This window comes from Pimephales promelas, chromosome 7, assembly GCF_988280905.1.
Source record: "Pimephales promelas chromosome 7, fPimPro1.hap1.1, whole genome shotgun sequence".
Classification (NCBI taxonomy): domain Eukaryota; kingdom Metazoa; phylum Chordata; class Actinopteri; order Cypriniformes; family Leuciscidae; genus Pimephales; species Pimephales promelas.
In genome coordinates this window covers 27,506,395-27,532,157 of record NC_142775.1, presented here as the reverse complement: position 1 = coordinate 27,532,157, position 25,763 = coordinate 27,506,395, and the positions used below count along the sequence as shown (strand labels likewise).

At 37.8% G+C, this 25,763-nt stretch overlaps 1 protein-coding gene across 2 annotated transcripts in view; it reads left to right on the top strand.

The window, feature by feature from the left end:
• Positions 1-25,763, top strand: part of thsd7ba (thrombospondin, type I, domain containing 7Ba) — a 209,722-nt gene that overhangs the window by 57,567 nt on the left and 126,392 nt on the right. The gene's annotated exons all lie outside the window — the stretch shown is intronic.

Below are 25,763 nucleotides of genomic sequence, written 5' to 3'. Positions count from 1 at the left end.
ACCACAGTATGTGGGAGCTCATAACCAGGAAGGCCTGGTGAGGCCTGTAACCCAGCGACCACAACAAGTGGGAGCTCATAACCAGGAAGGCCTGGTGAGGCCTATAACCCGGCGACCACAACAAGTGGGAGCTCATAACCAGGAAGGCCTAGTGAGGCCTGTAACCTGGCAGTCACATTGTTTCCCTCTTTTTCTTTTTTTTTTTTTTTACACATCACCTCGCTCACCATGATCCCCGGCTCTGTACAGGAGACGATTTCTGAAAAAGAAGAGAAACAGAGTCATTGCTTTTTCAAAAACCATTTCCACTATTTTTTACTAATAAACCAGGGAAACAAAGGCGCTCCTAACACCAAGCTGAGGCGGGCCATCAGAAATTCTTAATTCATCATGGGCCCCACCCCAGGCCTGATGTAGGAAGAGCCTGGGAGCGATGGTGTTAGGAGACAGGATCCCAAGAGGCGATGTCTAAGAACGTTTATCCTGCATCACCTCTCTAAGATCCCGCCTCCCGCGGGAGTTTCGTCTCCTGCGCGCCCTGCTCCCCCTATTGGAAGGAGGGGGCGCACGGGAGGCGACACTAGCCCTCTGGGCCCGCCTGTGATCCTCAGACCACGACGGACCGGGCTCTCCCGCCTGCCTGGGCTGGGCCGAGGACCTCCGCGGTATGCAGCTCTTAAATGCCGCGGAACGCGCCTTCGCCTCCCTGAACTTCTCAACCACCGTCTCGACGGAAGGTCCGAAAAGTTCAGAAGACGAAACCGGCGAATCGAGGAGAAAAGTCTTATCCTTCTCCCCGATGTCAGCCTGGTTGAGCCACAGATGCCTCTCCGTGGCCACCATAGCAGCCATCGCACGACCGATGGAACCCGCAGACTGCTTGGTGGCCCGGAGAGTCAAATCCGTGGTGCGGCGCAGCTCCGCGACCGCGTCAGGGGACAAACCAGCCCCCTGATCGAGGTCCCGCAGCAGGTCAGCTTGGTAGGCCTGAAGGACCGCGAGGGTGTGCAGAACCGCACCCGCCTGACCTGCCGCCTTGTACGCTCTGCCATTCAAGCGTGAAGTTGTTTTGAGCGCCTTGGATGGCAGGGTTGGAGCTTCTAGTGATGATGGCCGACCAGAGGCGAGATAGTTAGCCAACGTCTCGTCTACTGGCGGCATCGACACATACCCATGCTCTGCGGCTCCCTCCACATCAGCGAAACTAGCCCGCTGATGCAGATGGAGACGCGCAGAGAACGGGTTCTTCCATGCCTTCTCGATCTCAGAGTGGAGAGCAGGAAGGAATGGAAGGCTCAACCGAGCTGGTGGTTTACGGGTGGGGAGGAACCGGTCGTCCAAAATACCACGAACGGGCTCCTCCCGGATGCGCCTCCATTCTAGCTGTAATCTATTCGTGGCGCGCCCCATAACATCCACCAGCTCAGCGTACACTGGACAAGAGGGCTGAGATGGTTCGGTCTCAACCAAACTGACATCATCCAAAGCCAACTCTTGCCCGGCCCGAAGAGAATCATTTACAGATCCATCAGAGAGAGAGAGCACATCCTCATCATTGATCTGTAATACGTCCTCGTCAGCTGGCGAATCATCCGAAAGGTTAACGCCCCTTTCCAGCTGATCCGCCAGCTCCATCTGAGAGCCCCACGAGCTCAATCGCCGCCGAGCCTCAGCCCGAGCGGGACCAGCACCGCGGGGTTCAGATGCCGTACCCACTTCCCTCGAGAAGAGGGACAGACGAGAGCGGAGAGTTTTGATGGAAAAACCCTCGCAGTTCGCGCAAGAAGCTCCCTCGAGAGCCTCCCGCGCGTGCTCTTCACCCAGACAGAACACGCACAGATCGTGTGGATCTTCCGGTGTCAAATATCTAAGACACGGATCAGCACACTTGCGGAAAGTATTCTTTTGCCGCTTCTCTGCACGCTTCATCTTGAATCGTTGATATCGAAAACAGACAAACAGTCCCTGAAGACGAAAAGATGTTGTCACGGTTTCAAGGCGCCCTTCTTATACATCCAGATTGACGCGCTCATCATTCAAGCTGATGATGCACGGGCTGTCGCCGGTCAACCTGATTACTGTGAGTTGATATTTGATTTCAGACACCTGTCACGCCTGAGGCGTTCCCCATAGCGTCATTCGACGTATTGTTGAGTTCCCTTCGAAAGGGAACTAACAACATAACACTGCCAGATTCACATTCATCCTGTGAACAATTTCATCCCATGTTTGACAAGCAGCGTGGTCATTCTGCTATTTATTTTCCTTTTGTTTTGCACTGACAAAATAAGTTAGACGGGTTTGAGACGACATGAGGGTTAATAAATGATGACAGCATTTTTATTTTTGGATGAAATATCCCTTTAATTGCATTGAATTGAATTGCCGCTCTGTTTTCAAGTTTCTTTCCTCCTGTCCTTTCCCCCCCTGTTGAGAATCCCTCATTCACACAGCTCCCAACATCACAACGACACCTTACGCTAGAATGAAAAACTCTGCCGAGTTTGATCAAGGGGTCCTGTGTGGAAGTGGGTCTGTTCACATAATATATTCTCTGAGAAAGATTTTCCATCTCTCGCTGAACAATGGCAAAGCCCTACTGCAGAGAACATAATCACATATAATGATGTATATAGTAATCTATTCCTAGTCCTCAAAGCTACCTACCATTATGTCTAGCTCAAGATTTATGGTGTTTGCCAAGGCATTCTGAAGTAAAGCAGGATTTTTTACATGTTTTGCTCAGTTTCACAAACAAGAAAATCTGATTCCGACCCTTAATCTCTCTGGTTCTGTCAGAACAGGTCTGATTTTTCCCTCGCTGCAGTGATTGATTCCAGATAGGACTTTTACCCTTGGCGCACATGACTTCTTGCAGCTGTTGACTTCGAAAAATTTGATAAATGAAACGCAAAGACATTTGCATTCCATAAATGATTTAAAACACCCTAGGTGATTCAATTTGAGCCTGATTGTTATCCTAGCTTTGCCTCCAAGAAGCAGACCTGCAGAATGAAGCAAAAAAAAAGCCTTCGGAGTAACAAACGCAGAGCGTTGCTCTCAGATCAGCAGCAAGGAAAATGAAGTAATGAATTTAAACTCACTGCCTCAGATGTTTTCTCTGTCCCTGTGAGTGCGGTTTAAACCTTTTTTGTACACAAAGGCCTCGTTTGCTTTTGTGATCAGCGCTTTCATGTGCTTCTCCTCAGTGTGGCGATGGAAAAAGATAAAGAGATTGATGAACTAAACTTGAAAAGGCCCGAATGCAGAAAGAGTCTAATCAGATCATTGCGGGCGAGGCTGTGAAATCTCTGCTGAGCAGTGATGGCTGATATATATCGTTTGGAAAAAAAAAAAAAAAAAATCTACCGCTTTCTGGTGCGAGTTGCACCAACAACAGGCATTGTATGTGCATCTGATATGTCTATGGGCATTAAGATCAACATAAAACTTTTATGGAAAGGATTATCATGATTGAGCCAATTAGCGGTGCCTTACAGAGCATGAGAGATGAATTATTAATGACTTGATTATAAAGTCAACTCAGTTCCACTTTGCAGAGTTTGAATTATTAGGTTGTAGTGATGGTTACTCTGTGGGGTACTGGCTTTTATTATTTGGTTGGTGACTGTTTTTTAGCACCATTCTTCAGCTAGTCTGAAAAACATAGCCTTTTTATTGATTCATATGGTTTTACGCTTGATGTAATAGGTGGCCTATGATTCTTCTAGGCATTTAACCACAGGCAGAGCTGAGTTCAACTGTTATAGGTGAAACCTTTTACACAGAGTTAACAGAGCTGCGTGACTCTTCACGTTATGGAGAGCTGAAGTGTGCTTTGGGCTTGACCTTCATCACTGTCTGAGAAACGGGGGGGTTCCCAAGGCTGTGGGTAATGGGACGATCATTTAGCTCCTTAAACAAAGCACTCTCATTATGGCCTGTGAGGAACAATCCCTCCAGCTCCATTTTTCACCAGAGACTGCCTGAAGAGAGGGGGCATGAGATTGTTCAGTGATTTGACTCTATGCAGGGTTTCTGCATGTCATTTAAAATCAAGAAATCTGGTGAAAACGTGAGCATTATTTCACATTGAGCCATCTGAATGGGCTTTTAACAAGCTGCAAATAATTTATTTAACAAGTTAACATTTAACTTTTCAACAATGACTGTTTTCCTCCCAATGCTTCAGGAGACATGAAGATCGTATCAAAAAATAATGGATAAATGAAAATGTAGCATACTTTAAATGGAAATGTAGCATGTGTTATTTTTTTTTTCAATATTAAAATTACTTTATATGTTTTCAGCTCACATTTCACACTGCTAATGCTTCATTAATTGTTTAAATATTTTTTTCTCTCTCTCTCGTTGAAAGTCCAGATGTTCTATTTTAATGAATGCGCACTTTGTGTGGTAATTTCACATTTACATATCTTCAAGACAGTAGAGTCATACCCCTTACCAATGTTTCAAATTAAATACATTTACATTTATGCATTTGGCAGATGCTTTTTTCAAAGGTGAATCAAACTCTCTATAAAGGACAAACTTCTTGCATGAGTACAACACCCTAAACAGACATACAGACATTGTATTATAGACAAAGCATTATGAAATAATTTACTTATAGATTGTTGCTGTCAGATCCAAGCTGACTACTTCTTCTGTCAACAAAAGTTCCTTTGCGAACTCTTCATGTGCCTCGTTAAAAAAAAAAAAAAAAAAAAAAAAAAAGTGCTCCAAACAAACATATAATCTGCGCCACCATTAAAATAAACCATCCACTTGTTGGCCCCTTCTGAAGTCTTTACAGAGACACAAATGAGCTGTTTAAACTGTACTCGTCAAAGCACTGTCCTGTTGTTGACCAGACTCAGGCATGTGTGCAATGCTCACATACAGTGTAAGCAAATAACAGCTATTTCAGTTAGTAAATTATGCTTATTTGGCATGATGTTGTGTTATGAGCTCTGAAATTTGGCCCGAACCCAGAGTTTTCCCCCTCCTTGACTGGGAAAGAAAACCAGCCAGTAAGGCGATGTGGTGGTGGAGGGATGCTGTGAAACTGTCATGGGACAGAGGTCAGGGAAAGCTATATTTATACCAGCTTCCTCTTGTGCTGATTGGTTGATTATCTGATAGTGTTCCTCCTGAACTTTGTTACATAACTTCATGAAGTGACTGGCCTATATTGCAATAATGTAGAGCTATTCGTTGATGTCTTGCTTTGGAGGCAGTCATTTGCAAATGTATTATGTGATGTCACAGAAGATCAAGCCAAATTTGATTTCTCTTGGCATAACCCCTTTAAAAGAAAACTCTATAATGAGCAAAATGCCTCTGTATTGATCTTTTGCTCTGCCTCTTGTTTAGCCTTCCTAGCATATCAATTGTTATATATGGTGCAAGATAAATATGTCAGCAGGTGCACCATTACACTGGCCCTAGTGGGGTCTGATTGATTTCACTCCCAGATGAGTTTCTTCTCCAACTGAAAGGTTTCATGGCTGGAGTCACGTGTGGTCTTACATCCGATGAGGCCTGGTTTGATTTGTAACACCATTATAGTTGTTCGTTTCTAATGTAGATGGGATATGTAATTGGCTTTAAAGGGATGTAGAAAGGGAATATACATTTTCATGTTAATATAAAAGTTATTGTCTCAGTCTACTACTACTGTTTGCGAGGTTCATGATATACAGTGGTCCTATTTTTCTTTTTCGACTTTAGTTTTTGTGTAATGTTGCTGTTTGAACAGAAAAAAAAAAAAACATCTGCACGGTAACAAAGCTTAAAGGCCATTCCTTAGGGAGATATTTTATTTAACAGAGCTTTCCAAAAACTACAATGGACTACATCAAAACTTGTAAGTACTGTATGTCTTATTATTTGTAGTTGTGTTTTCTAATAACAGTTCCCGTTATACGTTTTTATCTTGTTGCTATGATGTAAAAAAGGGGCAAATCTGTTTGTCTCCGCTAGCCTGTTAGCTAACATTAGTATTGATATAGAGTTTATTCTAGATTTTCCGCCCCTTAGGAAAATGTACTTTGGTTTTATGATCAATTACATTTTGTATTACCAGTTTACAACAAATATGATGATTAAATGCCGTATTATATTGTATCTAAATGTACAAGAAAATTACACACAAAAAAATATAATAATAATAAAAAATACCTGAACTTAACGGCACATTCGGGCCAGACTGGGGTGAGAGGAGCTGTAATTATGTAAAATATTTGAAAAATGTGAACAATCAAGCATGAAAGCATATTCTAGTACACCACAAACACTACATCTAGACTTCATAAAAGGGCATAATAGGGACCCCTTTAATGATATTCAAGGGTCGGTTAGTATCAAGGAAACACGATAACATTTAAAGCTGCTTTTTAGGTAACTGGTTAGCAGTAAGGATCATGGCCCTCAGTGTGGGAGACCTTTAAAATCCAATCCTATTTGCAAATATCACTGTATCTCCTGTTCTTCAAGGCCCTGTTTATTTGCTCTTGTGATAAGGCTTATCTCCGAAAACAGAGCATCCAGTTGGTCTGCATTTCTCCATCAATAAGAATAAGCAATTAAACACTTGTGGCACTGCACTGTCTATTAGCATATCAGTTATATCCTCCTCATGGATGTTAACAGATTTTCTTGAGGTCTGGATTTGCATTATTAGGAAATGTCTCATCTCATTCCCACATGTTTATCTCAAAGACGGGGGCTCAAATTTGTTATGGATTTTAATTAATTTATTTATTTATTTATTTTTTTTCAAAAGAAAATGTATAGCTTTTAGTCATAACTTGGCGGGTGCCAATTAGAGCTGTGCATCAAAACATTTTATTTTCGGAAAGAAGGTATTTATAGCTATTTTGGAAAGCTCTTTTAAGTCTATTACGATTTAATAAAAATGGTTGCAAACACATTCCATTTTCTTGAACACAAGATCAAATCTCATTGCAAGTTTGAAAAATGTTGTTGATTAATTTTGATGCAGAGTTATCTCAGAGTCAGAGGTGAAAGGAGCATGTTGAAAAAGCTTTAGACAGGCATGGAAGATTGACATTTTAAATATATTTTCCTCAGACAAATACCAAGTACAGCATAGAATGACATTGTGTTATTTTGCTTTGAGAAATGGACTGGCATTTGAACTGGCAGAATAATGCTGCAAGTCTCTTTCTCTGTGGCCAGCAGGTTTATTCTCTCCCACCTCTCAGAAAAACAGCTACAATCAGCTCTGGCGTAAATGACTGCAAGTGTCATACTCACACCAATTACCACTTCCTTTCTTTCACAGAGATTTTGTAGCACATTAATCCAAATTATTCCCAAATCTAGACAAAGCTAATTAGGTAATTATCTACCCCTTACCCCTGAACACATCTATACAAGATATATGTATGTGGATACAATAAATAATAAAATATAAATGATTATAATATGAGTAATTATGAGTTAAATGTTTGTGGTTGGTAAGATTTGTACAATAATATGTCCATAATATAAATATGGACAAAACAAAATGTTGGGTTAAAAAATGCAATTAAAAATTTACAGTAGAAAAATGAAAGTTAAATTTGGGTTAAAATTTGAAACCCAACATTTGGGTTTGTCCATATTTTACCCATATTTGGGTTCAAACAACCCAGCATTGTTTAGAGTGTATGAAGATGTTTATGAAAAACGTGTCTTATGCTCATCAAGGCTGTTTTTATTTGATCAAAAATACAGTAAAGGATGTTATATTGTAAATTATTATTTCAATTTAAAATAACTATTATTTGGCAACACTGATTTTTTTTTTCATCAATACAGTTTTCAGTATCACATTATGCTTCAGATATCTTTCTAACATGCTGATTATGTGCTGATCAAGTTGCTGTTTTAAATGTATGTTTTATTTTTGGAAACTATACTATTTTTTTTCAGGATTCTTTTATAAATTGAAAGTTTGAAAGTATGACATTTATTTGAAATATATTATAAATGTCTTTACTGTCACTTTTGATCAAATGAATTAGTCTGATGAATAAAAGTATTAATTTGTTTAAAATCCCCCTGTGGTGAAAATCAAGATTTTAATATTCTTTATATCTTTATATCTATATCTATATCTATATCTATATCTATATATATATATATATATATATATATATATATATATATATATATATAATTTATTTATTTTTTATTTAGATTTGTATACGAAAAATCGTATAGAATTAGCAATGTAGCGGGTGTATTAACTTTTAAACTGTAGTACATTTAATTACATTATGTAATGAATTATTATACTATATTTTATATTCTAACAAGGCATGGGCATTCTTTGAACTTCCCTACATTTAAGCCTGCTTGTTTATTATAGTTTGATTAAATTTGAGCCATTTGCCAACCCGGTCTCATCCCAAATCGTCATATAACTGACGTTTTGGGACGTCTTTTGACCATACGTCAATATTCGCCTTTTTAGGGGCCCCTTAAACGTCGGTAGATGAGGTTATGGGATCCTAACTCTACCCCATACCTAAACTTAACCCTAAACCTAACCCGTCACCTAACTGACGTTAAAGGTAAAGCGTCAGTTGTATGACGGCCCGGGATCGCCATCTACCGACGTTTAAGGGGGCCCTAAAAAGGCGGATATTGACGTATGGTCAAAATACGTCCCAAAACGTCAGTTATATGACGATTTGGGATGAGACTGTGTTACATTTGCAGAAGTGAAAGGGTTTGTGTTCACCTGCATTACATTGATTAATCTCATGTAGATGCTCTGGAGGTCTTAATGGTTGCGTTTCCAGAACATGTGGATCCGGTTTAAATGTGAGAACTTGAGGTTGAACACATTAGAGCTGGGGCAATGATTCTCTGCGATGAGAAATCAATAAGGGTTTCATTAAGGAAGGAAGGTTCATCTCAGCCCTTTCGTCATGTATCATTCAGGATTCGGTGGTTGCTGTCCATCACAAAGTTAAGAAAATGAAGATGAAAAGAGAGAGGTGAAGTGTGCACTTGACTCATGGTAACCTTACCTAACTTGCTGTTAATGAGCATCTTGAGGATATGAACTGAACTTGGCTTTCACTGCCAAAGCCAAACTGAATGTTTATACTTTAAAAGAATAAAGACAGATTACATTTCCTTTACATCCCATGTTTTTGCTCTGGGACTATATTTTCGACTATTTTCTTAAATTTAAATGGTTTCAAGCTCAGGGCAGCCAATTATTGACTGCATATAGTGTTCACACATTTATCCTCACTCTTAGTGAACCCATGTTTAATGCAGTCTGGGTTGTGTTTTCTTTTAGTGTACCTTGCAGGAGGTTTGCTAATGGTTTTTGAGGATCAAAGGTAAGAAAAATTAGGAGGAAAAGTCCTTACGAAGGTGTCTGCCCATCCTTTTGCCATGAGGACATAATTTTGACGATGAGATGATAAACCTGAATGTTCTTGAAATATACTTTGTTACCAAAACAACTGGTTCACGGCATTCACTGGTGCTGGAACTGTCAAATGTGCTGTCTATTAAATTTACCTTGGAACACAGTGTAGGTGCAGTGTTCAATGCTTTCCTAACATTATGCGATAACGCGATTGGGAGTTGAAGCCGGTGTGTGCTATCTTCATGAGCAGGGGGACCTGATTGAGGTTGTCTTAAAAGCTTTACATTTAGCCTCCCCAGACCCACCAGAGAGGAATTTTCCAAGCCGTTTTCATTCCCAACTGAACGTTCCTTGCCAAGATACAGATTTCAGAAAGCCCTCTGCCTCTTATGTTCCTTGATGCTATGAAGGTTATCTTATCAACCACATGCAAAGTTACTACCATTTTTTTTCTTGGGAAATTAAATAAATATATATATTTTTTATATATATACAATTAATTTTTTGTGTGCGTGTGTGTGTGTGTGTGTCCAGTATGGTTTGTAAACCAAATGGCTTAAAAAAAACAGTGTTTTTTTTTATTATTCAAAAAACATTTTCTGTGATTAGTATAAGTTTAGGGGTAGGGTTCTACAGTTTGTTTATTATAAAAATCATTACACCTAGAGTCCCCTTAAGCAGTGTGTGTGTGTGTACGAATTGCTCATTTAAGCCTTGCAGCTCAATTCAAAAACAACTGCTTTTAATGATTTTGATATATTGGTAGACACACTCGCAAGCTTTTGGTTGGGTTTGTTTTTGCATATCATTGTAGAAAAAATCAACACATTCTTTACTACATATCTTTATTCTCTCTATTCTGTTTGTTTAAAAACTATATATATATATATATATATATATATATTGGAGCAAATATGAGCTTCACAACCATGAAGCTTTAGTATTAATTGTCTAAGTCTCCAGTGAGCAAGTGTGGCCTTGTGGAACACATTACCTTATCTCACAAATGATAAATCACCATCATTTGTGACAAATTTGCCGTAAACCAAAATGTTTAGGAAAACATAAATCCCCATTTGTCATAAACTTTGCACACTGTGCAATTAGCTTTTCTAAACACACAAATATGTGTTGCATCAGTTCCAGCTCTTCAGCGTAAGTAAAGGTATGAACTGCCGGGGAAGATTGCCAAAAGCAGTGTGACAGACACACTCTGTAGGTGCTGGCATGACTACCAACCTATCTAGTTTTTGGTAAAAGGCCAAGAGTCGTGTGTTATTTGACAGGAAGGGACAGGAGGATGTGTCCATATGCTCTTAATGGAAGCAGTGTGTCATATACAACAATCGTTTTCATCTGGTTTTGCATTTGACTCAGATTGAATGTACACACATTACTAAAATTATTCTTTTAAAGATTTCAGTAACTTCTTGTAATGTTAGAGTAAATGTTAAATGTCATGTTTTTTTTATTTAAAAATGTAAACAATAGTGTATTGCTTTGAAATATTGTTTAAACATTTTTTTTTATTGTTATCCATTTTTAAATTATATATATATACATGTATATTGACATGATAAATTTGCAACTCATGACTTTAAATGAATTCATGGAAATGTGTTAATATTCAAATAATATTATTTTAGACAGCCAATGCAAACCACACAAAACAAATTCTGGCTATCACAAACTGTTGGTCCTGCTGGTTTTGTGGCTTCTATTACCTAGTGACAGATAAATGTGTATCAAATGTGTGTATCTACAGTATCAAATGAAGAGTTCAGATGCAAAAGCCTCTAAATGCCATTTGAAATTTTCTTCTTTAATGATGATTTTTGTCAAACTTGTATATTTAAGTTCAGTAATTTCACTTAAATAACAATTAATAGGTAATTATCATTGCCATTTAAGTGAAATCACTGAACTTAAATATACAAGCTTGATAAAAAATTATCATTCTAGAAGAAAATTTCAAATGGCACTTAGAGGCTTTTGCATCTGAACTCTTCAAATATACTGTAGAATGTTACTGGACTGTTTTCTCTTTTTCAAAGCCCTTTATGTACTGAAAGTGGCTCTTTGGCCTTGATAAACTGAATGTGATAATAAACAGTGATGACAAACAGAATATTTAAGGAACTTGACAACATTTTATGGAAAATAATACGACAGTCAATGTAACTGTGACAGCACTGCCAGAAAAAGAAAACTGCCTAAGTTAGGGGACTGACACGAAAACATTGTCAAAAAGCCATCACTTTCCATCAAGTAGGAATTTATAGCTAAGCAACTGTTGTGGCAGTAATGCTTTCTCTGTGTCATCACAAATTACCCACCCAGCCAGTGCAGCAACAGATTCGGTAAAATTGGTTCCCCTGCGATTCGATTTTCTCCTCTCTTCCACACACTCCTGTTTGAAAGTCTATAGTGTGTGCGTGGTAATTAACATGGTATTACATGGCCTCGGGGCCACTCCAGGGGCCCTTGCGAGAGGTGCAGTGGATGTCATTGTCCTCTTGTCACACTGCTGTCCAAGGCTTGAGACTATGGCATTCTCGCTGTTCTGTATTTTACTCCACATTCTCTCAACAATGTATTCATATGGATTTCGGTCAGAAAGACTGAAATGGAATCACTGCCCTAGATATGGAATCTTATCCTTGTCACTAGGGAATTTAAGTCACCTGTTAATGTCATTTGTATTAATTACTTGGTACTGACTCTGCGGATGTTTGAGATATACTAGTAGTACAGAGTCATTTGTGTTGAGGGACAGATATTTTATTTTGAGAAAAGAGAAAAATATTATGTGAAGTGTTCAAGAGAGTATATAAAGTCGTTGCATTAACACAGATAAAGAAATATTCTGTGAAGTACACTAAAAATAGAGAATGTGAAGTTGTTTAATTAAAGGGAAAGTTCATCCACAAACTATGTCGTTTACTCCCTCATGTCGATCTAGACCTGAATGATATTTATTCTTCTTTTGAACACAAATGAAAGGATTTTCAGTGTTCATATACAATGAAAAGTCAATAGGGTGTAACACAGCATTGGATTTTCATTGTATGGCCAAAAACAAATAAAAAAAATCATAACATCATCTTTTGTTTGCTATAATAAAGTATGAGTAGTAAACAAGTTCATGAGTTTTTATTTTTGGATGAACTTGTCCCTTAAATAATTACTTTCGCCTGATATGATCTTGGCTCGAAAAAATGGCTTTTATTGGAGTAATCCAAGGCTGTCAAACTACTAGAGATTCATACCCCTCAAATTATCCTTAAATCTGCCCCACATATAAATGTGTACCCTTTTTACCCTGCATTTTGTTTTTAAATGCATTTTTGTGAAATGTGTGTTTGAGGTATTTAAAAAAAAAAAAAAAAAAAACATCCAATTGGATTGATCATTTAATATGTGACATTTAGACATGTTTAATGAGACACTAAATACTTTTAAGGGGGCCATTCTATCTATCTATATATAAAGGTCTAAAACACAACTGTAAATTTGTGGTAAAAAGCTATAGCCTTGGTGAAAGCAAACTAATCACCATGCATCCATCTAGAAGGTAGAGTTGTGCAGGTCTACACCAGATGTGTTGTGCAGCAAAACTAGATCTCTCTCCCATTACAGTCAACAGAGCTGTCTACACTTGAAGCAGCCCTGATGCACCTTCAGCTGACGGACATCCTTGTTCTATTTTTAACAGTCAGCACAGATACTCCACTTATTTTTTTGGACTGCAATAAAATGTCTTCACTTACAAATTTCAAATGTGTGATTTGATGGCTATATATTTGAGTCTTTATTACCAACGCATTCTCACCCCAAGGCGTCACCTTTGACCATGCTTCAATATTTGACGTTTTAGGCGCCCTTTAGCGTCACTTACATGACGCGATCCTACGGCGTCATCAGACTGACGCTAAAGGAAAGCGTCAGTTAAAGGACGCGGTTAGGTTTAGGTGTGGGGTGGGGGTAGGGTACACGCGATCCTAGGGCGTCATCTAACTGACGCTAAAGGGCGCCTAAAGCGTCAGATATTGAAGCATGTCCAAATTCTTCCCAAGGCGTCAGTTAAGTGACGCCTTGGGGGTGAGAATGGGCTGTTATTACATAACTTCTGACTGTTACATCAAAGACAGATTGCAGTGTTTCTGGCCTCTTAATGAGACTGATACCTGCATGATGTGCAGTTGCGCTTTTCAAGGAACAGAATTTCAGGCATCATTAGACCACTAAACGTGTAGAGCAGTGTGCTAGATCATGTAAGGAAAAGCAAACTGAATAAAAGTGCATTGTGATTCATCATACATCTTATTTAGTTTCTCCAGTGGTGATAATTGACTATTGAAATTAAACCGATTGGTTCAAACACCTCGATTTATTCGGCAGCAAATCAAGTGACTTGAGTCATTGGGCCCTATACACCCGGCACAATGCAGCGCCTGGTGCGGCAAGTTTTTTTGTTTTTTTTCAGCCTGACGCAGTTATCATTTTCACGTCCTGCAAATGCATTTGCGCCCATGGGCGTGGTGGTCTGGGTCATAACACTGACTGTGTATTAGAAAGTTTGAGTCATCATACTGGTAATTACGTGTATTTGCTTAGAGGGAAAGACAAGAAAATATCAATTCAGTCATCATTTACTCAAAAAAGGCGATTTTTCAAAAGTTTATTCATACAATGGACAGACACATCAGTTATGATAAACGGAAGCTCAAGCATGTTTGCTTTTTATGCGAAAACAAGCAGGTTTGGTTGAGCTTCAGTTTATGGTCACTGATCAATGTTTATATGTAAATAAGAGCCTAGATTAAATATGTTTATCACATAAAGCGATCGAGTCTCCTCTGAAGATTTGGACTAAACCGCTCAGTTCATACAGATTAGTTTTATGACCTCTTTATGAACTTTTTGAAATGTCAAAGTGGTTGTTGTGTAGCTGTCATTGGAGGGACAGAAGAGGATAATTTGATTTGTGTTCCAAAGATGAACGAAAGCCCTACGGGTTTGGAAGGATTTTTCAGTGTCTCAAGACATGTTTTTTTTTTTTTTTTTTTTTTAAAGTTGAACTTATTTTAACTTGAGCACCTTAATTAACGAAGTTAAGTCTTGAAGACAACTAATGTTTGTATAAAAACATGTTCTGTGTCAACAGCCCCTACAATAACTGTTAATATTATTTTTAAAATGTAAGTTACTACATATTAGAGGTCACAGAGATTCATGGAGATTCATGAAATGGAAAATCTAAATGTCATTGATATTTACACTCATAAGAGGTTACAATCTAACTATTTTCATATATATATGAAGAGTTCAGATGCAAAAGCCTCTAAATGCCATTTGAAATTTTCTTCTAAAATGATCATTTTTATCAAGCTTGTATATTTATTTTCAGTAATTTCACTTAATTGTCATTTAAGTGAAATTATTGAACTTAAATATACAAGCTTGATAAAAATGGTCATTTTAGAAGAAAATTTCAAATGGCATTTAGAGGCTTTTGCATCTGAACTCTTCATATATATATATATATATATATATATATATTTTTTTTTTTTTTTTTTTTCACCCTTCTGAAATGGCCACATTTTATATCGCCCCATTTGTCACTTGCTGGTACTGGTAAACACTGGTAAACACGTTTCCGCCTTTCACCTCAACCAGTCATGGATCCATACGTTTGCAGGTTTCTTTCAGCTGTGTGTGCTGGAAGGAGGCACGTGTAGCATAAATGAGACACTCCTAAGGTTGCATCTCAATGAGCTGTGTGAGAGAACATGGCTGTAATGATAAACTGAGCCAAAGCTGCTGCTGGGCTTTTGCTTTCATACTCTATGGTGTCATGTCTCCTTCAAAGTGAGTTGGTTTGTTTTCAGAAATGAAAGGGTCATGTACACGGTAGGAAATGCCTCATGCTGAGGGAGTGGTGTTGAAAGAGATTTCTTTTCTTTCTAGCAAGTTGTTGATATTACTGTAAATGTGTTGTGATTTTGCCTGTAGAGACATACGCTGTATAAAATGTGGATTGCATTGTTTCTGAGTTAAATGCTTCTGAGAATTTAATTGACCCAATATTTCTGAACATGGACTCTCAGTCTTTATTCACCTTTTTCTAATGGTTTCTTAATAGAATTCATAAAAGTATAGAATTGAATATAGCTTAGTTCTAATAGGGGCTCAGTGGCAAAAATGTTTTTTTTTTTTTTTTTTTTTTTTTTGCGTGCATATACGTAATGAAAACCCCCTGGGTAGGTTTAGGGGGAAGGGGGGTGGGGAGTTCTAATTATACGGCAAAACGTGCGTATCATATGCACGCAAAAAACGCGTACCATATACACGCAAAAACTAGTTTTGCCATTTCTCTCTCTCTCTCTCTCTCTCTCTCTCTCTCTCTCTCTCTCTCTCTCTCTCTCTCTCTCTCTCTCTCTCTCTCTCTCTCTCTCTCTCTCTTGCTCAGATGTTAGTCCAATGAGATTTGTCCAGTAAAACAGCCCAATTAGAACCCAATTAGCAGCTGTACACATGGAATTTGTTTACATGGTCTACACGTTTTTATATGTACTTTGCATGTGATCACAAGCAGATGGTAGCTGCAGAGAAACACCTTAATGTGAAGCTATCTGAAGATATTTCTTGTGCTGCTCAATTTGCAATTTGTTTGAATTGGGTGATGTCATTTTTCGCTCAGCAACATTCTCAACTTTATCTGTTTTAAATGTCATGTCATTCCAAAGTGAGTATTAAATCTAATCCATTCCGAAAGGCAGGAGTAGACTGTCCGGTTTAATCCATGTAGAGGACATGATGGCTTTTAAAACTTTCTTTATTATGACTTTGCAAGGTCCCCACTTGTATATGCTTGAAGTCTTGAAAAGTCCCAGACTTTACCATGTTCTGACTGACTTTACTTATTTTATACTTGTATACCTTTCCTAATCTAATAGAACTGTCTGTGAATAATGCTGCAATAATATCCTTCATAAACAAAACTGTTACATTACTTATGAATGAATACATGCAGTGAATCTTCACAAACTAGAGGTACTCACACATTACAAGATGTGTGACTGTGAACTGTGAACAAAGTGTATCTATGACAAAAGCACTAGCCACTCAGTATTTATTTTTAATGATGTTAAAATGCTGCTAATTTGAAATCTGAGTTGATAAGCTAAAATCTCAAGAACACATTAAACACCTTGCAATTGACTGAAATAAAATACATTTCTCTTGAATTACAATTTTTATTATTAATAAGAATATTTAAATTTGTGTCTTTAATAGATTATTTGATAAGATTCTCAGTGATTGGAATGAAAGGGGACAGATCTTGCAGATAAAGATGTCTGCTACATAAATTGCAGGGTAATTTATTCCTCCTTTTTGCACTCTATTCCCCTAGATGGCATGAAGAAAGATAGCAGCTCCTTATTTTCATCATGACCTTAAAGTGCCATCATACAGTATGTGGTTCCATTACTAGTGACAAGTGTGAATTACATTGTCAATCTTCTCATTGTTAAAGATCATGTTATCTCTCTCGGTTTCCATTTTAAATGCATTTCAAACCATTTCAAAAGCCTGAGAAAACAGTCCCATTTTTGCTCTGCCCAACTCTGCAAGTACAGAATGTTACTGTATATCCAGATGTCAGAGTGCAGGTACTGCAAGCTCAACTGTGACTTTTTTTTTTTCTCTCAAGTAAAAATATGTCATTTCTACTGACTATTTTTGCTTCTTCCCTGTTTAGTTTGTTTCTGAGAACACAAAGAATCTATCAATGTGGTGTCATGAATGATTTACATCAAGAGTTGACCCCGTTTCAATGCATGATTTTATTTGCCTCCGATCCGGGTACATGAGGAATGAGTGATGAAGATCTCAGGCTTTCAGGCTCTGGATCTTGTCACAAGTTGTCAGTTGATCCTACGCTGACAAGAGTTTGCTGTAAATAAACATGTTTGTCTGTGCGTCTCTTACAGGCTTGCCATACTAACACTATGCAAAATGCTGCATATTTCTTTCAGCATGCAGCTGGTGCTGCCAAAGCGCCATCTGTCCCAAATTACAGAGTATCTTTTTGAATGTCTTGTTTTTAGCTTTTGTCATGTATCAGGAGCTGACTTTTATAGAGTATATGTTCTTTCTTCTTACAGCAGGCTTCTGTTTAACGCACATCTTTCACATTCATGTATAGTATACGCTGCTATAGAACACACAGCTCATAAACACCATTGTTTCTCAGAGTTATGCTTTGGTTGTATGGTACACTGCAAAAATATACAGCATACATACACAACGACTTCTACCTAATCTGATACCTAAAAATTACTCTCATTGGTGTATCCAAGAGTTAAATTGGGCCTGATGTATCAAATAGTAGAGTTAGAATTTTGCATCTGTTCTGATTGGATTGTACAATCAGTTTTTATAGACCAAGTGTAAATGTCCTCCAAGACACTTGTGAGATCTGAGCAATTTGACCACCTCAGAAGAAATATTTGGTGTCCATCATACTCTTTATAAAAATAGTGTACCCATTTTCTGTACAATTTCAAAGGAATTAAACAAAACAAATACAGGGGCTCTTTACACCTGGCCACTTCATGCGTTTTCTCAGATGAGATAGCTATCTGATAGCTAGCATAGGGCCTACATTGTTTTCTTCACTCAGTGTCTGTATGTCACACTGTACAGCATCATTTCTTCCTTTCCCTGATGTGTACAGTCAACCCCCCCCCCCACCCCCACCCCCTTTGGACACTGTCTCCTGGTGCACTTTTTTTTACTGTTGTGGTGCCACACATCTTATTTAGAGCAAGATGAAGGTGCACGTCCCATCTTATGCATGGGAGCTGTGAAGAACTCCATTTATCTTCTTCCCCAACCACCGAAGAATGCCAGTGCAGCGTCCGTCCCTGTCTAAAGGCTCTGGAGATAACACCTTGCTCCAGCAGTGGCTGACACTTCTGTTTTTTTCCACGAGAAAGAGGAAGTCAAAGGCAGGGATTATCACATGCTGTTGTTGTAGGAAGCACTGTTGACGGCACAATCATCATATTGATCAGTGTGTACAGTATGTTCACCTGAAATCCATTCAGTTCTGCATTCAGTGTGGAAAAAGATGCTAGACTTAAGAGTGAATTCTCTAAACAGTTGCATACTTGATCAGCGTAGTAACTGTTTAGTGATCAGCGTATCACTATTTATTACCAGTGAATATTCAAAATATGTTTTCTCATAAAGAGCAGTCGTATAATTTGAGAGGATTTGGAAACTTTGAGGTACCAATGGCGAGTTCCACCAGGAGGAGTTTGTCTATGTCTGTATGTGGGGTTAGGTTGTGGAATAATCTGGGGCTTGAATTAAAGCAATGTCAAGGCATTCACAATTTCAAACGTCTTTACAAACAAAAGGTCTGGTCCCATTGAGGTTTGATTGTATTCATGTGGTGTGTTGGATCAGTAATGTACCCTTGTGGTATTCCTTCTACCATTGTTGGTAGCTGTTTGTCATTGTTATGTACCCTTGTGGTATTCCTATTACCATTGCTGGTAGCTGTTCATCACTATATACCCCTGTGGTATTCTGTCTACCATTGTTGGTATTTCATAATCATTGTTACCTAATATCTTCATATTATGAATATGTATCGTGTATGTGTGGTTTTTGCACCTGTGCAACTATAATATTGTTTCCAAATGAGGTATTATTACGATTATTTTATTAATTATTATGTTTCTGTTTTGTTATTATCCTCTTTGAGATTTTGTTGTTGTTCTTGTTGTTGTTTGTTTGAAGGAGGAAATGGTTACAATTATTTTGTTGTTGTTTGTATAAATTCTTTGACAGATCGGGCTGGGGTTCAGTAAGTTTTACTTCTCCCCACTCCATTTCAAGTTTAAGTGTATACACTATACATTATTATTATGATGAAACCTTTCTGTTATTACACTATTTGCTTGAAACAAATTAAAGAAATAAACAAAACTGTAATGTACGCAATCCAGTCTTACATTTTTATATTTATTTTAATTTATAATCCATTTTAGAAGTTTATTTTGCTATTTTTAAGCATGAACCCGCCATTTTTGATGTTAATTAATCTTAATATTGATCACGTCATATTCACAAAAGCAAGCACAATTTGCCAATGCCATTAATGTCATTATTAAAGCTAACTGAACTTTAAATGCATGCAAAATCGCCCCCATTCCCAGCCACACTCAAATGTTGTGTCCACAATTTTCTGGTGTGTGTGCTGTTACCTTATTTGCACAGTTCCTTTAGTGAATGGTGCTAAAACAATGCAGACAGCTCATCTACATAAATAATGTCCCGGTGAATTCCCCCTTAATGTTGAGAAAACCACAGATGCCTGTTTTGAACTGCAGTAAAAGTGCGGTCCTTCCAGTGTTATTTCATCTTTAAAACACTCAATTTAAACAAGGTCATTGTAGGATCTCTTGAATTCTCAGTGTTGCCAGAGTTACTTCTTGCTGCCTGACAGAGATTTAGATTGTGAGTATTTAGAGGAACACATCAGCCCGACAGACAATCTTCATCTTAATCTCACTGCTGTCATGGAAATCTGCCCGTTTTTCGGTCTGATAAGGTCCTTTCCCTTGTTCAAAATGTGTTTGCAGTTTTTCCAGATGCTCGCCCTCTCTGGATACATCGTCTTTAGAACTGAAGAGGCTCAGTGACAGTGAAAATGAGCAAAAACATGTTATCTCATTTGTACAATTTGGGCCATTTCAATTTTCCCTCTAGATGTATGTCCTTGCTCTTCTCTGTTGCTGTCTTCTCATCGCCTTTTTTTCCTTCAGTTGGCATGTGATACCAGTGTTCCTGATAGCTTTGGAGAGGTGAGAGTGTATCCTCACTCAATTAGCTCTCAGCTTGCATGCTCTCTTATGTAAAGAGTCATTTACATTACAGAAGACATGCAATTACACCTCAGGAATAATATGAGTTTGACTGAGCCTGTCAGTCACTCCAGCGGCAAGCCATATCTCTCTGCTCTCTGTATTTGAGCCAGTGGCGTAACTTTGTTTTTTTTTTAAAAATCAGAGGGCAGAATTGTGTGTTTGCTAATACAATGCTATATCAGATCAGATTTTTGAATTATGTGTACAATAATTCATGTTTAATTTCAATAGTACATGTAGTTTAATTTATTGACATGTCATGTTTGATGGGATATTTTCATCTTTAAATGTGCCCTTACTGTCTGGTGGTAGAACTAGTATATCAGAGATAACGGCTTCTTATCCGCCCTCATGTTTTTTTTTTGTTTTTGTTTTTTTTTCCCTCTCTCATTAAAACCCAAAAGATGTTCATCCGTGATTGTATATCAAGAGCAGTGACATGTTTTTTTATGGATTTTGTTTTGAGATATCATTGGAACAAATAGAGAGTGTCTGCAACGCCGTTAAGCGATGGATTGAAGTGCTTGTATGTGTGAAGATTGTGCACGAAACTGATAACCAACAATTAACACTTAGAATGATTTCAAAAACAACACATTCCAGTGTCAGATCGCCTCTAAACAAAAGAACAAAATGAATATTCTGTTAGTCAACTGGAGATGTTTCATTTGTATTGGTTTGTATTGGTTTTTGTAAATGACTAATTTCCACTTTATGTCGTCGTATTTATTTATTTTTTCTTTAAAAGTGTACATGTAGAAAGTGTAGTTTGATGCCGAATGGGGCAGAAGTTTTTTAAAAGTAGAAATGATTTGAACTTTTTAGAACGTCATGCGTTATAACTTACAACATTTGTGTGTGATTACTTGTGGTTTTTGAGGACATGATTTGGTTTTACAATAAACAAACAGACACCTACGGTGGCCAAACAAACACAGCTCTGTCGATGATTTTCTGTTAAAGCTTGTTGATGTGGATGGTCTCGCTCTCCTCTGGTCGACGTGTGCGCGGGCACACTTTTCCGAGAGAAATGCTCATATAAGGAGTTCCACTAGTAAGATTTTCGGCACAGAAATTAACGAATGATAATAACGAATCTTTTTTTCGAGTCATTTGGTTCACTGTGACTCGAAAAAATGACTCGAAAAAAGATTTGTTCATTTTAATGAATGAGTTCGAACTGGAGAGTCATGAAAAGCATCACAGAACAGAGCAAGGCGAGCATTTGTGCTTATAAAACTTACACTTAATTTATTTTTGAAATGACCGATCATTTCTCTAGATAAGACCTTTGTTCATCGTCTGGTGTCAACCCTTTGAAGTTGCAATGAAACGGTCATTTAGACCTTGAAATTTGGGTCCATTGAAGTCAATTATATGGAGAAACATCCTGTAATGTTTTCATCAAAAACATTAATTTCTTTTCGACTGAAGAAAGAAAGACATGGACATCTTGGATAATATGGGGGTGGGTAAATTATCAGCAACTGTTTTTTGAAAAGTGAACTAATCCTTTAAAATGAGAGAGCTTGCGTTCACAGACACCAGAATTAACGTGTTCACAGTAACGTTCATCAGGCAGTAATACCAACGCATTCTCATCCTTAACGTCATATAGAACGCTATATGCAAAAACGGCGCTATACTACGCACATGGCACCCGTTATCGTTAATATAACGCGCGCTTTGAGGGCTAAGTTTAGGTGTGGGGTAGGGTCTGCGTGTCATATTCACGCTAAAGGATTTATGACGTCTTGGGTTCGCGTGTTATATTAACGATAAAGGGTGCCATGTGCGTAGTATAGCGCCGTTTTTGCATATAGCGTTCTATATGACGTTAAAGGATGAGAAAAGGCTAGTAATACAGCACGTTCAGTTCACGTTCGCCCAAAATATGAACCAGTTCAGGCACAACACTGTGTGATTTAAACTCTTTTAAACACACCCACAGAGAGTAATTGCAATAGCTTAAATAATTTCATGATTCTGGATGTGAGCTTTCTCTGGATTTGATTTTAGCGCTGCAAGGTTTCATTATAACCACAAGCTGTCACTCAGTTAGGAGACTGCTGACAATGTGAACGTATGTTTACAACAGAGCTATATTTCCGTACTTTATATTTGAACTTGCTGATAGACCTGGCAGGGGGGGGAGTGCAGTTAAAAAGATGTTTCCGTTCACAGTCCTTGCATGTATACCTCACATGCATCATCTGGAGTGTTAACTGTAGCTCCATCTGTCTGGATGAGCCTGAGATGTTTGTGTTCAACGTCTCTGAGTGTTGCTCCACAGCTGACTGAACTCCACTCAATTATTAAGTAATTAAACATCAGTCATCAATACTGCCCTACAAAGCAAAAAGGCAGTAACTGCAGTTTTGGTAAAGCATTAATTATTACAATTTTCATGACATTCAAGGCATCCTTTGTTATGTGACAAAACATCTTATGTTAAATGCGTGTCATTTTAGAGAAAAATGGTAGTCGTTTGTACAGTAACTGCAAAAAGCCCTAGTAAAAGTCATTTTTCTCAGCTCTGCACTCTGCGTAGTTACTGCCTTTTTGCTTTGTAGGGCAGTATATTTCTCATCAATCCAAACAGACACCTGGATGAAATTAAGAGTGGTAAAAGATGAATGGACTAGAAGTTTATAACCACACGAGGTGCCATATATACGAATGCAATAATTAAGCACTCGCTAGACTGAATAAATTAAACACGACAGGATTCAGCATGGAGATATAGTCATGAATAATTTAGTTCCTCGCTTAACAGTTAATTTCAAGTCTCACAATAATTTGCATGTTGATGGAAATTTTTCAAACTTCTCTGTTTATTTTAGTAATAAAATACAAGGCATAGTGAGCAAGTTTATTTATAAACATGCAATAAAACCAAGCCTAAATTGTAACTTTCCTGAATGCACTGTAAGTCACTTTAGATGCAAGTGTATGCCAAATGCATAAATGTTAATTTAACAAACATCTGGGCTAAGCTGACAAAGACAACAACCAAAAGATTTGGAGCAGTGTTGAACAGACATTGATTTTGTTAAATGTAGATATGTATTCGTCTGTTTGTGGTTATCTGTATGAGTTTGTCATTGTATTGTATTAGGTTTTTTTTTTTTTTTTCAGTCACATTTTTTTTATTTTTTATTATTAATTACCTCCACATGTTATTTTAAACAGTCTGTGGATCAATTCTTTTAACAAAATGTCCCTAAAAAAAAAAAAAAAAAAAAATACCATATGGGTTTGATACAACATGATATATCTAAATTAATGAATCATTTTTGGGTAAACTATGCTTTTAGCATGTAGGTGTAATAGTTATTACTGTTCATAATAAAAACAATCCTCACACTTGTCTGCAATCAGGTTGTGGGTGAAAAGAATAGGCCTCCTGGTGTGTCAAGCGCAGTGCTGATCCTTTGATGTAGTTACAAAAGCTGTAATGAATGGGGCGATGCCACTGGCTGTAGGTGAGACCAAAAGAGGGGCAGTGGGATGAGAAGGGTCTGGTCATTGATGGACTGTGTGATTATTCAGCCCTGGAGGTGTAGATCTCTGGAATTGAACGGTTTGTTGTGTTTGCTGCTGCTCTGTCAGTGTAATCACTCTGAATCAAGCTGCTATAGATCACTTGCACAGCACAGCTGGTGCTGGAACAGCCGCACAGGCTGGGACGAGGCTGGGGTGCGGAAACACGTTATGCTGACCAGGTGCAGTGGATTGAGAGGAGCTAGTGGCTTGTTAGGGATCAGCGATTCACTGATTTTATGAGCTGCCTGGATCATCAACAATCAGCAGCTGTGTGTGTGTGCAGGTGTGTACACATGTTGAGGATATTTCATGTCAGTTCTGCACACTGAACGCTTTAGCCCAAAGCACCACTGGGAGGAAGGTGCACTAGTTTTGCACTGTCAGACTTTTGATCCATACAGTGTCAGGACCATATTGATCCTAGTACTGGCTAAGAAATGATAAACACATATGCATTTACATTTTATACTGGGACTTCTCAGTCTTTGGTAGGAAGGGCGGGAAGCAAACCATTTTAATACAGTGCCTTTACCACTTACCATACACTCTAGCCGTTGAAGAAGAATGTTGTGGTCAATCGTATCAAATGCAGCGCTGAGACAAAACCAGCACAAAACAAGAGCCTGAATCCAAAGCAAGCAAGAAACGGACTTTTTAACCCCACAGTATCATTATTTCTGTGTTGCAATAATTCAAATTATCCCATTAATATATATATATATATATGAAGAGTTCAGATGCAAAAGCCTCTAAGTGCCATTTGAAATTTTCTTCTAAAATGATCATTTTTATCAAGTTTGTATTTTAAGTTCAGTAATTTCACTTAAATGGCAATGAAGATTACCTATTAATTGTCATTTAAGTGAAATTACTGAACTTAAATATACAAGCTTGATAAAAATGGTCATTCTAGGACAAAATTTCAAATGGCACTTAGAGGCTTTTGCATCTGAACTCTTCATATATATATATATATATATATGAAGAGTTCAGATGCAAAAGCCTCTAAATGCCATTTGAAATTTTCTTCTTTAATGATGATTTTTATCAAACGTGTATATTTTATTTCATTAATTTCACTTAAATAACAATTAATAGGTAATTATCATTGCCATTTAAGTGAAATTGCTAAACTTAAATATACAAGTTTGATAAAAATCATCATTAAAGAAGAAAATTTCAAATGACATTTAGAGGCTTTTGCATCTGAACTCTTCATATATATATAGTATATATATCCATAGTACCTCACAAATCACAAAAATACCCTCCAACAACTATATAGTTTATAACCATGTTACCTTTTACACATTTGCAGGTCTCTCTCTCACTACATGCAGTGGGTTGTTGTCGTGTTTATATTGTAGATATTTGCTCCACTCTTGATTCTTCTCTCTGAAATCTGTGTTCAGCGTTACAAATAACCATGTTAAGTCTGTGCCTGCTCGTTTCTGTATAGCGCCACAAGCTATAGTTCACACTCTTATGTCTATGAATGAATATGATTCTGAGGTTGAGTGTCTGCAGACTGAGAGGGTTATTCATCTTTGGTCTGCGCAATATAATATTTGATTCCCCTGCTTTTTAAACATCCGACCAGTTCAATACAGCAAAGTTGACTTAACCATTAGCATGTTTGGTGAAACTATCAGTTTGTAAACAGTTATTATTTTTGTAATTTCATTCAATGTGTAAATGAATGTGCGATTGACACATAAATTACACTCTTCAGCTTCAAGTGCATGTGAATTTATAGAACACAACAGATGCATTCACTAACTAAATGTATATATTCAGGTTTATATCTGCAGGTACAATAACAGAACGACAAATCAATCTTGATCCATTTGTGCATGTGCAGTCAATCTATA